At 36.1% G+C, this 16828-nt stretch overlaps 14 non-coding genes across 14 annotated transcripts; all 14 read right to left on the reverse strand.

The window, feature by feature from the left end:
- Nucleotides 1–1703: 1703 nt before the first annotated feature.
- LOC143060037 (5S ribosomal RNA) lies at nucleotides 1704–1822 on the reverse strand. Its single transcript, XR_012973779.1, has one exon. It is a non-coding gene; the product is annotated as a 5S ribosomal RNA (ribosomal RNA).
- A 139-nt stretch (nucleotides 1823–1961) lies between these two features.
- On the reverse strand, nucleotides 1962–2080 carry LOC143060038 (5S ribosomal RNA). Its single transcript, XR_012973780.1, has one exon. It is a non-coding gene; the product is annotated as a 5S ribosomal RNA (ribosomal RNA).
- A 1971-nt stretch (nucleotides 2081–4051) lies between these two features.
- Nucleotides 4052–4170, reverse strand: LOC143060039 (5S ribosomal RNA). Its single transcript, XR_012973781.1, has one exon. It is a non-coding gene; the product is annotated as a 5S ribosomal RNA (ribosomal RNA).
- Nucleotides 4171–4309: 139 nt separating this feature from the next.
- LOC143060040 (5S ribosomal RNA) lies at nucleotides 4310–4428 on the reverse strand. Its single transcript, XR_012973782.1, has one exon. It is a non-coding gene; the product is annotated as a 5S ribosomal RNA (ribosomal RNA).
- Nucleotides 4429–6399: 1971 nt separating this feature from the next.
- LOC143060041 (5S ribosomal RNA) lies at nucleotides 6400–6518 on the reverse strand. The gene has a single exon (XR_012973783.1). It is a non-coding gene; the product is annotated as a 5S ribosomal RNA (ribosomal RNA).
- A 139-nt stretch (nucleotides 6519–6657) lies between these two features.
- LOC143060042 (5S ribosomal RNA) lies at nucleotides 6658–6776 on the reverse strand. The gene has a single exon (XR_012973784.1). It is a non-coding gene; the product is annotated as a 5S ribosomal RNA (ribosomal RNA).
- A 1971-nt stretch (nucleotides 6777–8747) lies between these two features.
- LOC143060043 (5S ribosomal RNA) lies at nucleotides 8748–8866 on the reverse strand. The gene has a single exon (XR_012973785.1). It is a non-coding gene; the product is annotated as a 5S ribosomal RNA (ribosomal RNA).
- Nucleotides 8867–9005: 139 nt separating this feature from the next.
- On the reverse strand, nucleotides 9006–9124 carry LOC143060044 (5S ribosomal RNA). The gene has a single exon (XR_012973786.1). It is a non-coding gene; the product is annotated as a 5S ribosomal RNA (ribosomal RNA).
- Nucleotides 9125–11095: 1971 nt separating this feature from the next.
- Nucleotides 11096–11214, reverse strand: LOC143060046 (5S ribosomal RNA). The gene has a single exon (XR_012973787.1). It is a non-coding gene; the product is annotated as a 5S ribosomal RNA (ribosomal RNA).
- A 139-nt stretch (nucleotides 11215–11353) lies between these two features.
- On the reverse strand, nucleotides 11354–11472 carry LOC143060048 (5S ribosomal RNA). The gene has a single exon (XR_012973789.1). It is a non-coding gene; the product is annotated as a 5S ribosomal RNA (ribosomal RNA).
- A 1972-nt stretch (nucleotides 11473–13444) lies between these two features.
- LOC143060049 (5S ribosomal RNA) lies at nucleotides 13445–13563 on the reverse strand. Its single transcript, XR_012973790.1, has one exon. It is a non-coding gene; the product is annotated as a 5S ribosomal RNA (ribosomal RNA).
- Nucleotides 13564–13702: 139 nt separating this feature from the next.
- On the reverse strand, nucleotides 13703–13821 carry LOC143060050 (5S ribosomal RNA). The gene has a single exon (XR_012973791.1). It is a non-coding gene; the product is annotated as a 5S ribosomal RNA (ribosomal RNA).
- Nucleotides 13822–15793: 1972 nt separating this feature from the next.
- Nucleotides 15794–15912, reverse strand: LOC143060051 (5S ribosomal RNA). The gene has a single exon (XR_012973792.1). It is a non-coding gene; the product is annotated as a 5S ribosomal RNA (ribosomal RNA).
- Nucleotides 15913–16052: 140 nt separating this feature from the next.
- LOC143060052 (5S ribosomal RNA) lies at nucleotides 16053–16171 on the reverse strand. Its single transcript, XR_012973793.1, has one exon. It is a non-coding gene; the product is annotated as a 5S ribosomal RNA (ribosomal RNA).
- Nucleotides 16172–16828: the final 657 nt, after the last annotated feature.

A 16828-nucleotide genomic window follows, 5' to 3' on the forward strand; every position in this document is an offset into this window, starting at 1 on the left:
CTTTTTGAAAAATTTTGGTAGCCCTTAAAAGGGCTGTTTAAGCTTTAAAAGCTTCAGGATGCTTCCTTTATTTACTTCTTCTTTGGTGTCTTTGCCTTCTTTGGTTTAGCTGCAGCCTTTGTCTTCTTGGGAGATTTTGTGGCTTTCTTTGCAGATTTGGCAGCAGGTTTTGCAGCAGGTTTCTTTGCAGCTGGTTTCTTTGCTTTTGGTTTAGCTGCTTTCTTTTCACCTGCTGGTTTCTTTGCTGCAGGTTTCTTTGCGGCAGTCTTTTTGGTAGGTGTCTTTGCCTTCTTTGGCTTGGCGGCTTTAGGTTTAACTACTTTCTTTGCTGGTTTCTTAGCTGGTTTAGCCACTTCCCCAATCTTAAAGCTTCCAGAAGCGCCGGTACCCTTCGACTGTTTCAAGCTGTTGCTCTTCACTCCTGATTTCAGAGCTAACTTCAAGTGAGTGTTTACTGTTTTTGCATCGCTACCAACGCTGAAGTTTGCTAAGATATACTTAAGGATGGCTTGACGGCTGGAGCCTCCACGCTCTTTCAAAGCAGATATAGCCTTTCCGACCATCTCGCTGTATTTTGGATGAGTAGCTACTTTCTTTGGTTTAGCTGCAGCTTTCTTCTTTGGTGACTTAGCTGGGGTCTTTACTACTGGTGCTGGTGCGTCTGACATTTTGCGGTTTTGGTTGTTGAACGATGTGTGCGAATGAACGACAGATTACAATGTTTTCCAAACCTCACTGACATAGTGTAATTATCTATCTAACGCGGACCTCGACGAGAGCACCCTTAAACTTTCATGACAATCTAATTCAAACAGATCGACAAGAAAATCTGTGTGCTTGTTCGACAAGTTTTAATCATTTGTTTCAAATAAATTGTACTTTTTGATATATAAATCATACACGAAAATCTTCAGCAGGAATTTTTCTTTCAGAATATATCATAAGAATTAAACAAAATACCACGAGTGAAGAAATATTTACGATTAATGTACAACTTGTCAATTTCTCTCGTGCGATTCTTCATCAGAAAACGTGTTGTATTATTTCACAAAAACTAGATTGTGCCGTAAAAATGATATACATTTGTAGTAAAATCATTTCTTTATATGTTTTTGCTTTCAGATATACGTAGAAATAAAGAGACTTCCCAGAAATTTAGATTTTGCCTTCGATATGAAAGCACACAAAGATGGCAAACTTCGAAAGCGGGACTTCCTTGACCGAGATGAAAGACGTTTCAAATATTCGAATTTTTTACTGGAACTTTACAAGCTATAATTAGTATTTATTGTTTATTATTTGTTTTTGCTATAATGAATTTTTGCTAATCAGAATCCTTTCAGAAAAATAGTGAATCATATAAGCCCTGGTCAAAAAGAAAGAGGCGATTTCAAATGACGACAAATGGCGGATACCATATTATCACAGACGACCTAATTTAAAAAAAAAAATATATGTAGCCACATGCATGTGGAAGGAGTGGAATTCTTAAGTGTATATAACTTGACTTGCATGTATTTCACGTAAAAATATTTCACCATGCAGATGGGTATTGAAAAATAAATAAATTTATGAATGATTTATTTTCTGTTTTCTTCATTCATTGATAGCTAGATATGTTGAATATTACATCCAAGTAAATTAGTAAAAAAAATCATAGAACAATTATGTTTGGTAGGAATGCAAAATTATAAGTAAAAAAATGTCTACAACACCCGGTATTCCCAGGCGGTCACCCATCCAAGTACTAACCGGGCTCGACGTTGCTTAACTTCGGTGATCGGACGAGAACCGGTGTTTTCAACGTGATATGGTCGTAGACACAGAAGTGTTAAAATTTTTGATATATAAGGTTAGGTAGTAGCATTTTTGAGAAGAAATTTATATAAAACAGATTTTTTTCTGAAGCAAAACTTCACATTAATTGTTTGGTAGAAATGCAAAATTATAGGTACAAAAAATGTCTACAACACCCGGTATTCCCAGGCGGTCACCCATCCAAGTACTAACCGGGCTCGACGTTGCTTAACTTCGGTGATCGGACGAGAACCGGTGTTTTCAACGTGATATGGTCGTAGACACAGAAGTGTTAAAATTTTTGATATATAAAGTTAGGAAGTAGCAATTTTGAACAGATCTAGAATTTGTATAAAAAATTTTTTTTCAGGTTTAAGATAGAAGCAAAACTAAACACTTACTGCACGATCCAGAGAGTGGAAGATAGTAAAACTAAGCAAGTACACATGGACTTTATAGTAGAAAAAAATTGCAGAGAAGAAAAGAGAGATTTAGAATATGGGACAAGCTATATTTTATTTGTGACTAATACCATGCAACAATTTCAGACTCTTTTTGAAAAATTTTGGTAGCCCTTAAAAGGGCTGTTTAAGCTTTAAAAGCTTCAGGATGCTTCCTTTATTTACTTCTTCTTTGGTGTCTTTGCCTTCTTTGGTTTAGCTGCAGCCTTTGTCTTCTTGGGAGATTTTGTGGCTTTCTTTGCAGATTTGGCAGCAGGTTTTGCAGCAGGTTTCTTTGCAGCTGGTTTCTTTGCTTTTGGTTTAGCTGCTTTCTTTTCACCTGCTGGTTTCTTTGCTGCAGGTTTCTTTGCGGCAGTCTTTTTGGTAGGTGTCTTTGCCTTCTTTGGCTTGGCGGCTTTAGGTTTAACTACTTTCTTTGCTGGTTTCTTAGCTGGTTTAGCCACTTCCCCAATCTTAAAGCTTCCAGAAGCGCCGGTACCCTTCGACTGTTTCAAGCTGTTGCTCTTCACTCCTGATTTCAGAGCTAACTTCAAGTGAGTGTTTACTGTTTTTGCATCGCTACCAACGCTGAAGTTTGCTAAGATATACTTAAGGATGGCTTGACGGCTGGAGCCTCCACGCTCTTTCAAAGCAGATATAGCCTTTCCGACCATCTCGCTGTATTTTGGATGAGTAGCTACTTTCTTTGGTTTAGCTGCAGCTTTCTTCTTTGGTGACTTAGCTGGGGTCTTTACTACTGGTGCTGGTGCGTCTGACATTTTGCGGTTTTGGTTGTTGAACGATGTGTGCGAATGAACGACAGATTACAATGTTTTCCAAACCTCACTGACATAGTGTAATTATCTATCTAACGCGGACCTCGACGAGAGCACCCTTAAACTTTCATGACAATCTAATTCAAACAGATCGACAAGAAAATCTGTGTGCTTGTTCGACAAGTTTTAATCATTTGTTTCAAATAAATTGTACTTTTTGATATATAAATCATACACGAAAATCTTCAGCAGGAATTTTTCTTTCAGAATATATCATAAGAATTAAACAAAATACCACGAGTGAAGAAATATTTACGATTAATGTACAACTTGTCAATTTCTCTCGTGCGATTCTTCATCAGAAAACGTGTTGTATTATTTCACAAAAACTAGATTGTGCCGTAAAAATGATATACATTTGTAGTAAAATCATTTCTTTATATGTTTTTGCTTTCAGATATACGTAGAAATAAAGAGACTTCCCAGAAATTTAGATTTTGCCTTCGATATGAAAGCACACAAAGATGGCAAACTTCGAAAGCGGGACTTCCTTGACCGAGATGAAAGACGTTTCAAATATTCGAATTTTTTACTGGAACTTTACAAGCTATAATTAGTATTTATTGTTTATTATTTGTTTTTGCTATAATGAATTTTTGCTAATCAGAATCCTTTCAGAAAAATAGTGAATCATATAAGCCCTGGTCAAAAAGAAAGAGGCGATTTCAAATGACGACAAATGGCGGATACCATATTATCACAGACGACCTAATTTAAAAAAAAAAATATATGTAGCCACATGCATGTGGAAGGAGTGGAATTCTTAAGTGTATATAACTTGACTTGCATGTATTTCACGTAAAAATATTTCACCATGCAGATGGGTATTGAAAAATAAATAAATTTATGAATGATTTATTTTCTGTTTTCTTCATTCATTGATAGCTAGATATGTTGAATATTACATCCAAGTAAATTAGTAAAAAAAATCATAGAACAATTATGTTTGGTAGGAATGCAAAATTATAAGTAAAAAAATGTCTACAACACCCGGTATTCCCAGGCGGTCACCCATCCAAGTACTAACCGGGCTCGACGTTGCTTAACTTCGGTGATCGGACGAGAACCGGTGTTTTCAACGTGATATGGTCGTAGACACAGAAGTGTTAAAATTTTTGATATATAAGGTTAGGTAGTAGCATTTTTGAGAAGAAATTTATATAAAACAGATTTTTTTCTGAAGCAAAACTTCACATTAATTGTTTGGTAGAAATGCAAAATTATAGGTACAAAAAATGTCTACAACACCCGGTATTCCCAGGCGGTCACCCATCCAAGTACTAACCGGGCTCGACGTTGCTTAACTTCGGTGATCGGACGAGAACCGGTGTTTTCAACGTGATATGGTCGTAGACACAGAAGTGTTAAAATTTTTGATATATAAAGTTAGGAAGTAGCAATTTTGAACAGATCTAGAATTTGTATAAAAAATTTTTTTTCAGGTTTAAGATAGAAGCAAAACTAAACACTTACTGCACGATCCAGAGAGTGGAAGATAGTAAAACTAAGCAAGTACACATGGACTTTATAGTAGAAAAAAATTGCAGAGAAGAAAAGAGAGATTTAGAATATGGGACAAGCTATATTTTATTTGTGACTAATACCATGCAACAATTTCAGACTCTTTTTGAAAAATTTTGGTAGCCCTTAAAAGGGCTGTTTAAGCTTTAAAAGCTTCAGGATGCTTCCTTTATTTACTTCTTCTTTGGTGTCTTTGCCTTCTTTGGTTTAGCTGCAGCCTTTGTCTTCTTGGGAGATTTTGTGGCTTTCTTTGCAGATTTGGCAGCAGGTTTTGCAGCAGGTTTCTTTGCAGCTGGTTTCTTTGCTTTTGGTTTAGCTGCTTTCTTTTCACCTGCTGGTTTCTTTGCTGCAGGTTTCTTTGCGGCAGTCTTTTTGGTAGGTGTCTTTGCCTTCTTTGGCTTGGCGGCTTTAGGTTTAACTACTTTCTTTGCTGGTTTCTTAGCTGGTTTAGCCACTTCCCCAATCTTAAAGCTTCCAGAAGCGCCGGTACCCTTCGACTGTTTCAAGCTGTTGCTCTTCACTCCTGATTTCAGAGCTAACTTCAAGTGAGTGTTTACTGTTTTTGCATCGCTACCAACGCTGAAGTTTGCTAAGATATACTTAAGGATGGCTTGACGGCTGGAGCCTCCACGCTCTTTCAAAGCAGATATAGCCTTTCCGACCATCTCGCTGTATTTTGGATGAGTAGCTACTTTCTTTGGTTTAGCTGCAGCTTTCTTCTTTGGTGACTTAGCTGGGGTCTTTACTACTGGTGCTGGTGCGTCTGACATTTTGCGGTTTTGGTTGTTGAACGATGTGTGCGAATGAACGACAGATTACAATGTTTTCCAAACCTCACTGACATAGTGTAATTATCTATCTAACGCGGACCTCGACGAGAGCACCCTTAAACTTTCATGACAATCTAATTCAAACAGATCGACAAGAAAATCTGTGTGCTTGTTCGACAAGTTTTAATCATTTGTTTCAAATAAATTGTACTTTTTGATATATAAATCATACACGAAAATCTTCAGCAGGAATTTTTCTTTCAGAATATATCATAAGAATTAAACAAAATACCACGAGTGAAGAAATATTTACGATTAATGTACAACTTGTCAATTTCTCTCGTGCGATTCTTCATCAGAAAACGTGTTGTATTATTTCACAAAAACTAGATTGTGCCGTAAAAATGATATACATTTGTAGTAAAATCATTTCTTTATATGTTTTTGCTTTCAGATATACGTAGAAATAAAGAGACTTCCCAGAAATTTAGATTTTGCCTTCGATATGAAAGCACACAAAGATGGCAAACTTCGAAAGCGGGACTTCCTTGACCGAGATGAAAGACGTTTCAAATATTCGAATTTTTTACTGGAACTTTACAAGCTATAATTAGTATTTATTGTTTATTATTTGTTTTTGCTATAATGAATTTTTGCTAATCAGAATCCTTTCAGAAAAATAGTGAATCATATAAGCCCTGGTCAAAAAGAAAGAGGCGATTTCAAATGACGACAAATGGCGGATACCATATTATCACAGACGACCTAATTTAAAAAAAAAAATATATGTAGCCACATGCATGTGGAAGGAGTGGAATTCTTAAGTGTATATAACTTGACTTGCATGTATTTCACGTAAAAATATTTCACCATGCAGATGGGTATTGAAAAATAAATAAATTTATGAATGATTTATTTTCTGTTTTCTTCATTCATTGATAGCTAGATATGTTGAATATTACATCCAAGTAAATTAGTAAAAAAAATCATAGAACAATTATGTTTGGTAGGAATGCAAAATTATAAGTAAAAAAATGTCTACAACACCCGGTATTCCCAGGCGGTCACCCATCCAAGTACTAACCGGGCTCGACGTTGCTTAACTTCGGTGATCGGACGAGAACCGGTGTTTTCAACGTGATATGGTCGTAGACACAGAAGTGTTAAAATTTTTGATATATAAGGTTAGGTAGTAGCATTTTTGAGAAGAAATTTATATAAAACAGATTTTTTTCTGAAGCAAAACTTCACATTAATTGTTTGGTAGAAATGCAAAATTATAGGTACAAAAAATGTCTACAACACCCGGTATTCCCAGGCGGTCACCCATCCAAGTACTAACCGGGCTCGACGTTGCTTAACTTCGGTGATCGGACGAGAACCGGTGTTTTCAACGTGATATGGTCGTAGACACAGAAGTGTTAAAATTTTTGATATATAAAGTTAGGAAGTAGCAATTTTGAACAGATCTAGAATTTGTATAAAAAATTTTTTTTCAGGTTTAAGATAGAAGCAAAACTAAACACTTACTGCACGATCCAGAGAGTGGAAGATAGTAAAACTAAGCAAGTACACATGGACTTTATAGTAGAAAAAAATTGCAGAGAAGAAAAGAGAGATTTAGAATATGGGACAAGCTATATTTTATTTGTGACTAATACCATGCAACAATTTCAGACTCTTTTTGAAAAATTTTGGTAGCCCTTAAAAGGGCTGTTTAAGCTTTAAAAGCTTCAGGATGCTTCCTTTATTTACTTCTTCTTTGGTGTCTTTGCCTTCTTTGGTTTAGCTGCAGCCTTTGTCTTCTTGGGAGATTTTGTGGCTTTCTTTGCAGATTTGGCAGCAGGTTTTGCAGCAGGTTTCTTTGCAGCTGGTTTCTTTGCTTTTGGTTTAGCTGCTTTCTTTTCACCTGCTGGTTTCTTTGCTGCAGGTTTCTTTGCGGCAGTCTTTTTGGTAGGTGTCTTTGCCTTCTTTGGCTTGGCGGCTTTAGGTTTAACTACTTTCTTTGCTGGTTTCTTAGCTGGTTTAGCCACTTCCCCAATCTTAAAGCTTCCAGAAGCGCCGGTACCCTTCGACTGTTTCAAGCTGTTGCTCTTCACTCCTGATTTCAGAGCTAACTTCAAGTGAGTGTTTACTGTTTTTGCATCGCTACCAACGCTGAAGTTTGCTAAGATATACTTAAGGATGGCTTGACGGCTGGAGCCTCCACGCTCTTTCAAAGCAGATATAGCCTTTCCGACCATCTCGCTGTATTTTGGATGAGTAGCTACTTTCTTTGGTTTAGCTGCAGCTTTCTTCTTTGGTGACTTAGCTGGGGTCTTTACTACTGGTGCTGGTGCGTCTGACATTTTGCGGTTTTGGTTGTTGAACGATGTGTGCGAATGAACGACAGATTACAATGTTTTCCAAACCTCACTGACATAGTGTAATTATCTATCTAACGCGGACCTCGACGAGAGCACCCTTAAACTTTCATGACAATCTAATTCAAACAGATCGACAAGAAAATCTGTGTGCTTGTTCGACAAGTTTTAATCATTTGTTTCAAATAAATTGTACTTTTTGATATATAAATCATACACGAAAATCTTCAGCAGGAATTTTTCTTTCAGAATATATCATAAGAATTAAACAAAATACCACGAGTGAAGAAATATTTACGATTAATGTACAACTTGTCAATTTCTCTCGTGCGATTCTTCATCAGAAAACGTGTTGTATTATTTCACAAAAACTAGATTGTGCCGTAAAAATGATATACATTTGTAGTAAAATCATTTCTTTATATGTTTTTGCTTTCAGATATACGTAGAAATAAAGAGACTTCCCAGAAATTTAGATTTTGCCTTCGATATGAAAGCACACAAAGATGGCAAACTTCGAAAGCGGGACTTCCTTGACCGAGATGAAAGACGTTTCAAATATTCGAATTTTTTACTGGAACTTTACAAGCTATAATTAGTATTTATTGTTTATTATTTGTTTTTGCTATAATGAATTTTTGCTAATCAGAATCCTTTCAGAAAAATAGTGAATCATATAAGCCCTGGTCAAAAAGAAAGAGGCGATTTCAAATGACGACAAATGGCGGATACCATATTATCACAGACGACCTAATTTAAAAAAAAAAATATATGTAGCCACATGCATGTGGAAGGAGTGGAATTCTTAAGTGTATATAACTTGACTTGCATGTATTTCACGTAAAAATATTTCACCATGCAGATGGGTATTGAAAAATAAATAAATTTATGAATGATTTATTTTCTGTTTTCTTCATTCATTGATAGCTAGATATGTTGAATATTACATCCAAGTAAATTAGTAAAAAAAATCATAGAACAATTATGTTTGGTAGGAATGCAAAATTATAAGTAAAAAAATGTCTACAACACCCGGTATTCCCAGGCGGTCACCCATCCAAGTACTAACCGGGCTCGACGTTGCTTAACTTCGGTGATCGGACGAGAACCGGTGTTTTCAACGTGATATGGTCGTAGACACAGAAGTGTTAAAATTTTTGATATATAAGGTTAGGTAGTAGCATTTTTGAGAAGAAATTTATATAAAACAGATTTTTTTCTGAAGCAAAACTTCACATTAATTGTTTGGTAGAAATGCAAAATTATAGGTACAAAAAATGTCTACAACACCCGGTATTCCCAGGCGGTCACCCATCCAAGTACTAACCGGGCTCGACGTTGCTTAACTTCGGTGATCGGACGAGAACCGGTGTTTTCAACGTGATATGGTCGTAGACACAGAAGTGTTAAAATTTTTGATATATAAAGTTAGGAAGTAGCAATTTTGAACAGATCTAGAATTTGTATAAAAAAATTTTTTTCAGGTTTAAGATAGAAGCAAAACTAAACACTTACTGCACGATCCAGAGAGTGGAAGATAGTAAAACTAAGCAAGTACACATGGACTTTATAGTAGAAAAAAATTGCAGAGAAGAAAAGAGAGATTTAGAATATGGGACAAGCTATATTTTATTTGTGACTAATACCATGCAACAATTTCAGACTCTTTTTGAAAAATTTTGGTAGCCCTTAAAAGGGCTGTTTAAGCTTTAAAAGCTTCAGGATGCTTCCTTTATTTACTTCTTCTTTGGTGTCTTTGCCTTCTTTGGTTTAGCTGCAGCCTTTGTCTTCTTGGGAGATTTTGTGGCTTTCTTTGCAGATTTGGCAGCAGGTTTTGCAGCAGGTTTCTTTGCAGCTGGTTTCTTTGCTTTTGGTTTAGCTGCTTTCTTTTCACCTGCTGGTTTCTTTGCTGCAGGTTTCTTTGCGGCAGTCTTTTTGGTAGGTGTCTTTGCCTTCTTTGGCTTGGCGGCTTTAGGTTTAACTACTTTCTTTGCTGGTTTCTTAGCTGGTTTAGCCACTTCCCCAATCTTAAAGCTTCCAGAAGCGCCGGTACCCTTCGACTGTTTCAAGCTGTTGCTCTTCACTCCTGATTTCAGAGCTAACTTCAAGTGAGTGTTTACTGTTTTTGCATCGCTACCAACGCTGAAGTTTGCTAAGATATACTTAAGGATGGCTTGACGGCTGGAGCCTCCACGCTCTTTCAAAGCAGATATAGCCTTTCCGACCATCTCGCTGTATTTTGGATGAGTAGCTACTTTCTTTGGTTTAGCTGCAGCTTTCTTCTTTGGTGACTTAGCTGGGGTCTTTACTACTGGTGCTGGTGCGTCTGACATTTTGCGGTTTTGGTTGTTGAACGATGTGTGCGAATGAACGACAGATTACAATGTTTTCCAAACCTCACTGACATAGTGTAATTATCTATCTAACGCGGACCTCGACGAGAGCACCCTTAAACTTTCATGACAATCTAATTCAAACAGATCGACAAGAAAATCTGTGTGCTTGTTCGACAAGTTTTAATCATTTGTTTCAAATAAATTGTACTTTTTGATATATAAATCATACACGAAAATCTTCAGCAGGAATTTTTCTTTCAGAATATATCATAAGAATTAAACAAAATACCACGAGTGAAGAAATATTTACGATTAATGTACAACTTGTCAATTTCTCTCGTGCGATTCTTCATCAGAAAACGTGTTGTATTATTTCACAAAAACTAGATTGTGCCGTAAAATGATATACATTTGTAGTAAAATCATTTCTTTATATGTTTTTGCTTTCAGATATACGTAGAAATAAAGAGACTTCCCAGAAATTTAGATTTTGCCTTCGATATGAAAGCACACAAAGATGGCAAACTTCGAAAGCGGGACTTCCTTGACCGAGATGAAAGACGTTTCAAATATTCGAATTTTTTACTGGAACTTTACAAGCTATAATTAGTATTTATTGTTTATTATTTGTTTTTGCTATAATGAATTTTTGCTAATCAGAATCCTTTCAGAAAAATAGTGAATCATATAAGCCCTGGTCAAAAAGAAAGAGGCGATTTCAAATGACGACAAATGGCGGATACCATATTATCACAGACGACCTAATTTAAAAAAAAAAATATATGTAGCCACATGCATGTGGAAGGAGTGGAATTCTTAAGTGTATATAACTTGACTTGCATGTATTTCACGTAAAAATATTTCACCATGCAGATGGGTATTGAAAAATAAATAAATTTATGAATGATTTATTTTCTGTTTTCTTCATTCATTGATAGCTAGATATGTTGAATATTACATCCAAGTAAATTAGTAAAAAAAAATCATAGAACAATTATGTTTGGTAGGAATGCAAAATTATAAGTAAAAAAATGTCTACAACACCCGGTATTCCCAGGCGGTCACCCATCCAAGTACTAACCGGGCTCGACGTTGCTTAACTTCGGTGATCGGACGAGAACCGGTGTTTTCAACGTGATATGGTCGTAGACACAGAAGTGTTAAAATTTTTGATATATAAGGTTAGGTAGTAGCATTTTTGAGAAGAAATTTATATAAAACAGATTTTTTTCTGAAGCAAAACTTCACATTAATTGTTTGGTAGAAATGCAAAATTATAGGTACAAAAAATGTCTACAACACCCGGTATTCCCAGGCGGTCACCCATCCAAGTACTAACCGGGCTCGACGTTGCTTAACTTCGGTGATCGGACGAGAACCGGTGTTTTCAACGTGATATGGTCGTAGACACAGAAGTGTTAAAATTTTTGATATATAAAGTTAGGAAGTAGCAATTTTGAACAGATCTAGAATTTGTATAAAAAATTTTTTTTCAGGTTTAAGATAGAAGCAAAACTAAACACTTACTGCACGATCCAGAGAGTGGAAGATAGTAAAACTAAGCAAGTACACATGGACTTTATAGTAGAAAAAAATTGCAGAGAAGAAAAGAGAGATTTAGAATATGGGACAAGCTATATTTTATTTGTGACTAATACCATGCAACAATTTCAGACTCTTTTTGAAAAATTTTGGTAGCCCTTAAAAGGGCTGTTTAAGCTTTAAAAGCTTCAGGATGCTTCCTTTATTTACTTCTTCTTTGGTGTCTTTGCCTTCTTTGGTTTAGCTGCAGCCTTTGTCTTCTTGGGAGATTTTGTGGCTTTCTTTGCAGATTTGGCAGCAGGTTTTGCAGCAGGTTTCTTTGCAGCTGGTTTCTTTGCTTTTGGTTTAGCTGCTTTCTTTTCACCTGCTGGTTTCTTTGCTGCAGGTTTCTTTGCGGCAGTCTTTTTGGTAGGTGTCTTTGCCTTCTTTGGGCTTGGCGGCTTTAGGTTTAACTACTTTCTTTGCTGGTTTCTTAGCTGGTTTAGCCACTTCCCCAATCTTAAAGCTTCCAGAAGCGCCGGTACCCTTCGACTGTTTCAAGCTGTTGCTCTTCACTCCTGATTTCAGAGCTAACTTCAAGTGAGTGTTTACTGTTTTTGCATCGCTACCAACGCTGAAGTTTGCTAAGATATACTTAAGGATGGCTTGACGGCTGGAGCCTCCACGCTCTTTCAAAGCAGATATAGCCTTTCCGACCATCTCGCTGTATTTTGGATGAGTAGCTACTTTCTTTGGTTTAGCTGCAGCTTTCTTCTTTGGTGACTTAGCTGGGGTCTTTACTACTGGTGCTGGTGCGTCTGACATTTTGCGGTTTTGGTTGTTGAACGATGTGTGCGAATGAACGACAGATTACAATGTTTTCCAAACCTCACTGACATAGTGTAATTATCTATCTAACGCGGACCTCGACGAGAGCACCCTTAAACTTTCATGACAATCTAATTCAAACAGATCGACAAGAAAATCTGTGTGCTTGTTCGACAAGTTTTAATCATTTGTTTCAAATAAATTGTACTTTTTGATATATAAATCATACACGAAAATCTTCAGCAGGAATTTTTCTTTCAGAATATATCATAAGAATTAAACAAAATACCACGAGTGAAGAAATATTTACGATTAATGTACAACTTGTCAATTTCTCTCGTGCGATTCTTCATCAGAAAACGTGTTGTATTATTTCACAAAAACTAGATTGTGCCGTAAAAATGATATACATTTGTAGTAAAATCATTTCTTTATATGTTTTTGCTTTCAGATATACGTAGAAATAAAGAGACTTCCCAGAAATTTAGATTTTGCCTTCGATATGAAAGCACACAAAGATGGCAAACTTCGAAAGCGGGACTTCCTTGACCGAGATGAAAGACGTTTCAAATATTCGAATTTTTTACTGGAACTTTACAAGCTATAATTAGTATTTATTGTTTATTATTTGTTTTTGCTATAATGAATTTTTGCTAATCAGAATCCTTTCAGAAAAATAGTGAATCATATAAGCCCTGGTCAAAAAGAAAGAGGCGATTTCAAATGACGACAAATGGCGGATACCATATTATCACAGACGACCTAATTTAAAAAAAAAAATATATGTAGCCACATGCATGTGGAAGGAGTGGAATTCTTAAGTGTATATAACTTGACTTGCATGTATTTCACGTAAAAATATTTCACCATGCAGATGGGTATTGAAAAATAAATAAATTTATGAATGATTTATTTTCTGTTTTCTTCATTCATTGATAGCTAGATATGTTGAATATTACATCCAAGTAAATTAGTAAAAAAAATCATAGAACAATTATGTTTGGTAGGAATGCAAAATTATAAGTAAAAAAATGTCTACAACACCCGGTATTCCCAGGCGGTCACCCATCCAAGTACTAACCGGGCTCGACGTTGCTTAACTTCGGTGATCGGACGAGAACCGGTGTTTTCAACGTGATATGGTCGTAGACACAGAAGTGTTAAAATTTTTGATATATAAGGTTAGGTAGTAGCATTTTTGAGAAGAAATTTATATAAAACAGATTTTTTTCTGAAGCAAAACTTCACATTAATTGTTTGGTAGAAATGCAAAATTATAGGTACAAAAAATGTCTACAACACCCGGTATTCCCAGGCGGTCACCCATCCAAGTACTAACCGGGCTCGACGTTGCTTAACTTCGGTGATCGGACGAGAACCGGTGTTTTCAACGTGATATGGTCGTAGACACAGAAGTGTTAAAATTTTTGATATATAAAGTTAGGAAGTAGCAATTTTGAACAGATCTAGAATTTGTATAAAAAAAATTTTTTCAGGTTTAAGATAGAAGCAAAACTAAACACTTACTGCACGATCCAGAGAGTGGAAGATAGTAAAACTAAGCAAGTACACATGGACTTTATAGTAGAAAAAAATTGCAGAGAAGAAAAGAGAGATTTAGAATATGGGACAAGCTATATTTTATTTGTGACTAATACCATGCAACAATTTCAGACTCTTTTTGAAAAATTTTGGTAGCCCTTAAAAGGGCTGTTTAAGCTTTAAAAGCTTCAGGATGCTTCCTTTATTTACTTCTTCTTTGGTGTCTTTGCCTTCTTTGGTTTAGCTGCAGCCTTTGTCTTCTTGGGAGATTTTGTGGCTTTCTTTGCAGATTTGGCAGCAGGTTTTGCAGCAGGTTTCTTTGCAGCTGGTTTCTTTGCTTTTGGTTTAGCTGCTTTCTTTTCACCTGCTGGTTTCTTTGCTGCAGGTTTCTTTGCGGCAGTCTTTTTGGTAGGTGTCTTTGCCTTCTTTGGCTTGCGGCTTTAGGTTTAACTACTTTCTTTGCTGGTTTCTTAGCTGGTTTAGCCACTTCCCCAATCTTAAAGCTTCCAGAAGCGCCGGTACCCTTCGACTGTTTCAAGCTGTTGCTCTTCACTCCTGATTTCAGAGCTAACTTCAAGTGAGTGTTTACTGTTTTTGCATCGCTACCAACGCTGAAGTTTGCTAAGATATACTTAAGGATGGCTTGACGGCTGGAGCCTCCACGCTCTTTCAAAGCAGATATAGCCTTTCCGACCATCTCGCTGTATTTTGGATGAGTAGCTACTTTCTTTGGTTTAGCTGCAGCTTTCTTCTTTGGTGACTTAGCTGGGGTCTTTACTACTGGTGCTGGTGCGTCTGACATTTTGCGGTTTTGGTTGTTGAACGATGTGTGCGAATGAACGACAGATTACAATGTTTTCCAAACCTCACTGACATAGTGTAATTATCTATCTAACGCGGACCTCGACGAGAGCACCCTTAAACTTTCATGACAATCTAATTCAAACAGATCGACAAGAAAATCTGTGTGCTTGTTCGACAAGTTTTAATCATTTGTTTCAAATAAATTGTACTTTTTGATATATAAATCATACACGAAAATCTTCAGCAGGAATTTTTTCTTTCAGAATATATCATAAGAATTAAACAAAATACCACGAGTGAAGAAATATTTACGATTAATGTACAACTTGTCAATTTCTCTCGTGCGATTCTTCATCAGAAAACGTGTTGTATTATTTCACAAAAACTAGATTGTGCCGTAAAAATGATATACATTTGTAGTAAAATCATTTCTTTATATGTTTTTGCTTTCAGATATACGTAGAAATAAAGAGACTTCCCAGAAATTTAGATTTTGCCTTCGATATGAAAGCACACAAAGATGGCAAACTTCGAAAGCGGGACTTCCTTGACCGAGATGAAAGACGTTTCAAATATTCGAATTTTTTACTGGAACTTTACAAGCTATAATTAGTATTTATTGTTTATTATTTGTTTTTGCTATAATGAATTTTTGCTAATCAGAATCCTTTCAGAAAAATAGTGAATCATATAAGCCCTGGTCAAAAAGAAAGAGGCGATTTCAAATGACGACAAATGGCGGATACCATATTATCACAGACGACCTAATTTAAAAAAAAAAATATATGTAGCCACATGCATGTGGAAGGAGTGGAATTCTTAAGTGTATATAACTTGACTTGCATGTATTTCACGTAAAAATATTTCACCATGCAGATGGGTATTGAAAAATAAATAAATTTATGAATGATTTATTTTTCTGTTTTCTTCATTCATTGATAGCTAGATATGTTGAATATTACATCCAAGTAAATTAGTAAAAAAAATCATAGAACAATTATGTTTGGTAGGAATGCAAAATTATAAGTAAAAAAATGTCTACAACACCCGGTATTCCCAGGCGGTCACCCATCCAAGTACTAACCGGGCTCGACGTTGCTTAACTTCGGTGATCGGACGAGAACCGGTGTTTTCAACGTGATATGGTCGTAGACACAGAAGTGTTAAAATTTTTGATATATAAGGTTAGGTAGTAGCATTTTTGAGAAGAAATTTATATAAAACAGATTTTTTTCTGAAGCAAAACTTCACATTAATTGTTTGGTAGAAATGCAAAAATTATAGGTACAAAAAATGTCTACAACACCCGGTATTCCCAGGCGGTCACCCATCCAAGTACTAACCGGGCTCGACGTTGCTTAACTTCGGTGATCGGACGAGAACCGGTGTTTTCAACGTGATATGGTCGTAGACACAGAAGTGTTAAAATTTTTGATATATAAAGTTAGGAAGTAGCAATTTTGAACAGATCTAGAATTTGTATAAAAAAAATTTTTTCAGGTTTAAGATAGAAGCAAAACTAAACACTTACTGCACGATCCAGAGAGTGGAAGATAGTAAAACTAAGCAAGTACACATGGACTTTATAGTAGAAAAAAATTGCAGAGAAGAAAAGAGAGATTTAGAATATGGGACAAGCTATATTTTATTTGTGACTAATACCATGCAACAATTTCAGACTCTTTTTGAAAAATTTTGGTAGCCCTTAAAAGGGCTGTTTAAGCTTTAAAAGCTTCAGGATGCTTCCTTTATTTACTTCTTCTTTGGTGTCTTTGCCTTCTTTGGTTTAGCTGCAGCCTTTGTCTTCTTGGGAGATTTTGTGGCTTTCTTTGCAGATTTGGCAGCAGGTTTTGCAGCAGGTTTCTTTGCAGCTGGTTTCTTTGCTTTTGGTTTAGCTGCTTTCTTTTCACCTGCTGGTTTCTTTGCTGCAGGTTTCTTTGCGGCAGTCTTTTTGGTAGGTGTCTTTGCCTTCTTTGGCTTGGCGGCTTTAGGTTTAACTACTTTCTTTGCTGGTTTCTTAGCTGGTTTAGCCACTTCCCCAATCTTAAAGCTTCCAGAAGCGCCGGTACC

This window comes from Mytilus galloprovincialis, unplaced genomic scaffold (assembly GCF_965363235.1).
Source record: "Mytilus galloprovincialis unplaced genomic scaffold, xbMytGall1.hap1.1 HAP1_SCAFFOLD_62, whole genome shotgun sequence".
Taxonomy (NCBI): Eukaryota; Metazoa; Mollusca; class Bivalvia; order Mytilida; family Mytilidae; genus Mytilus; species Mytilus galloprovincialis.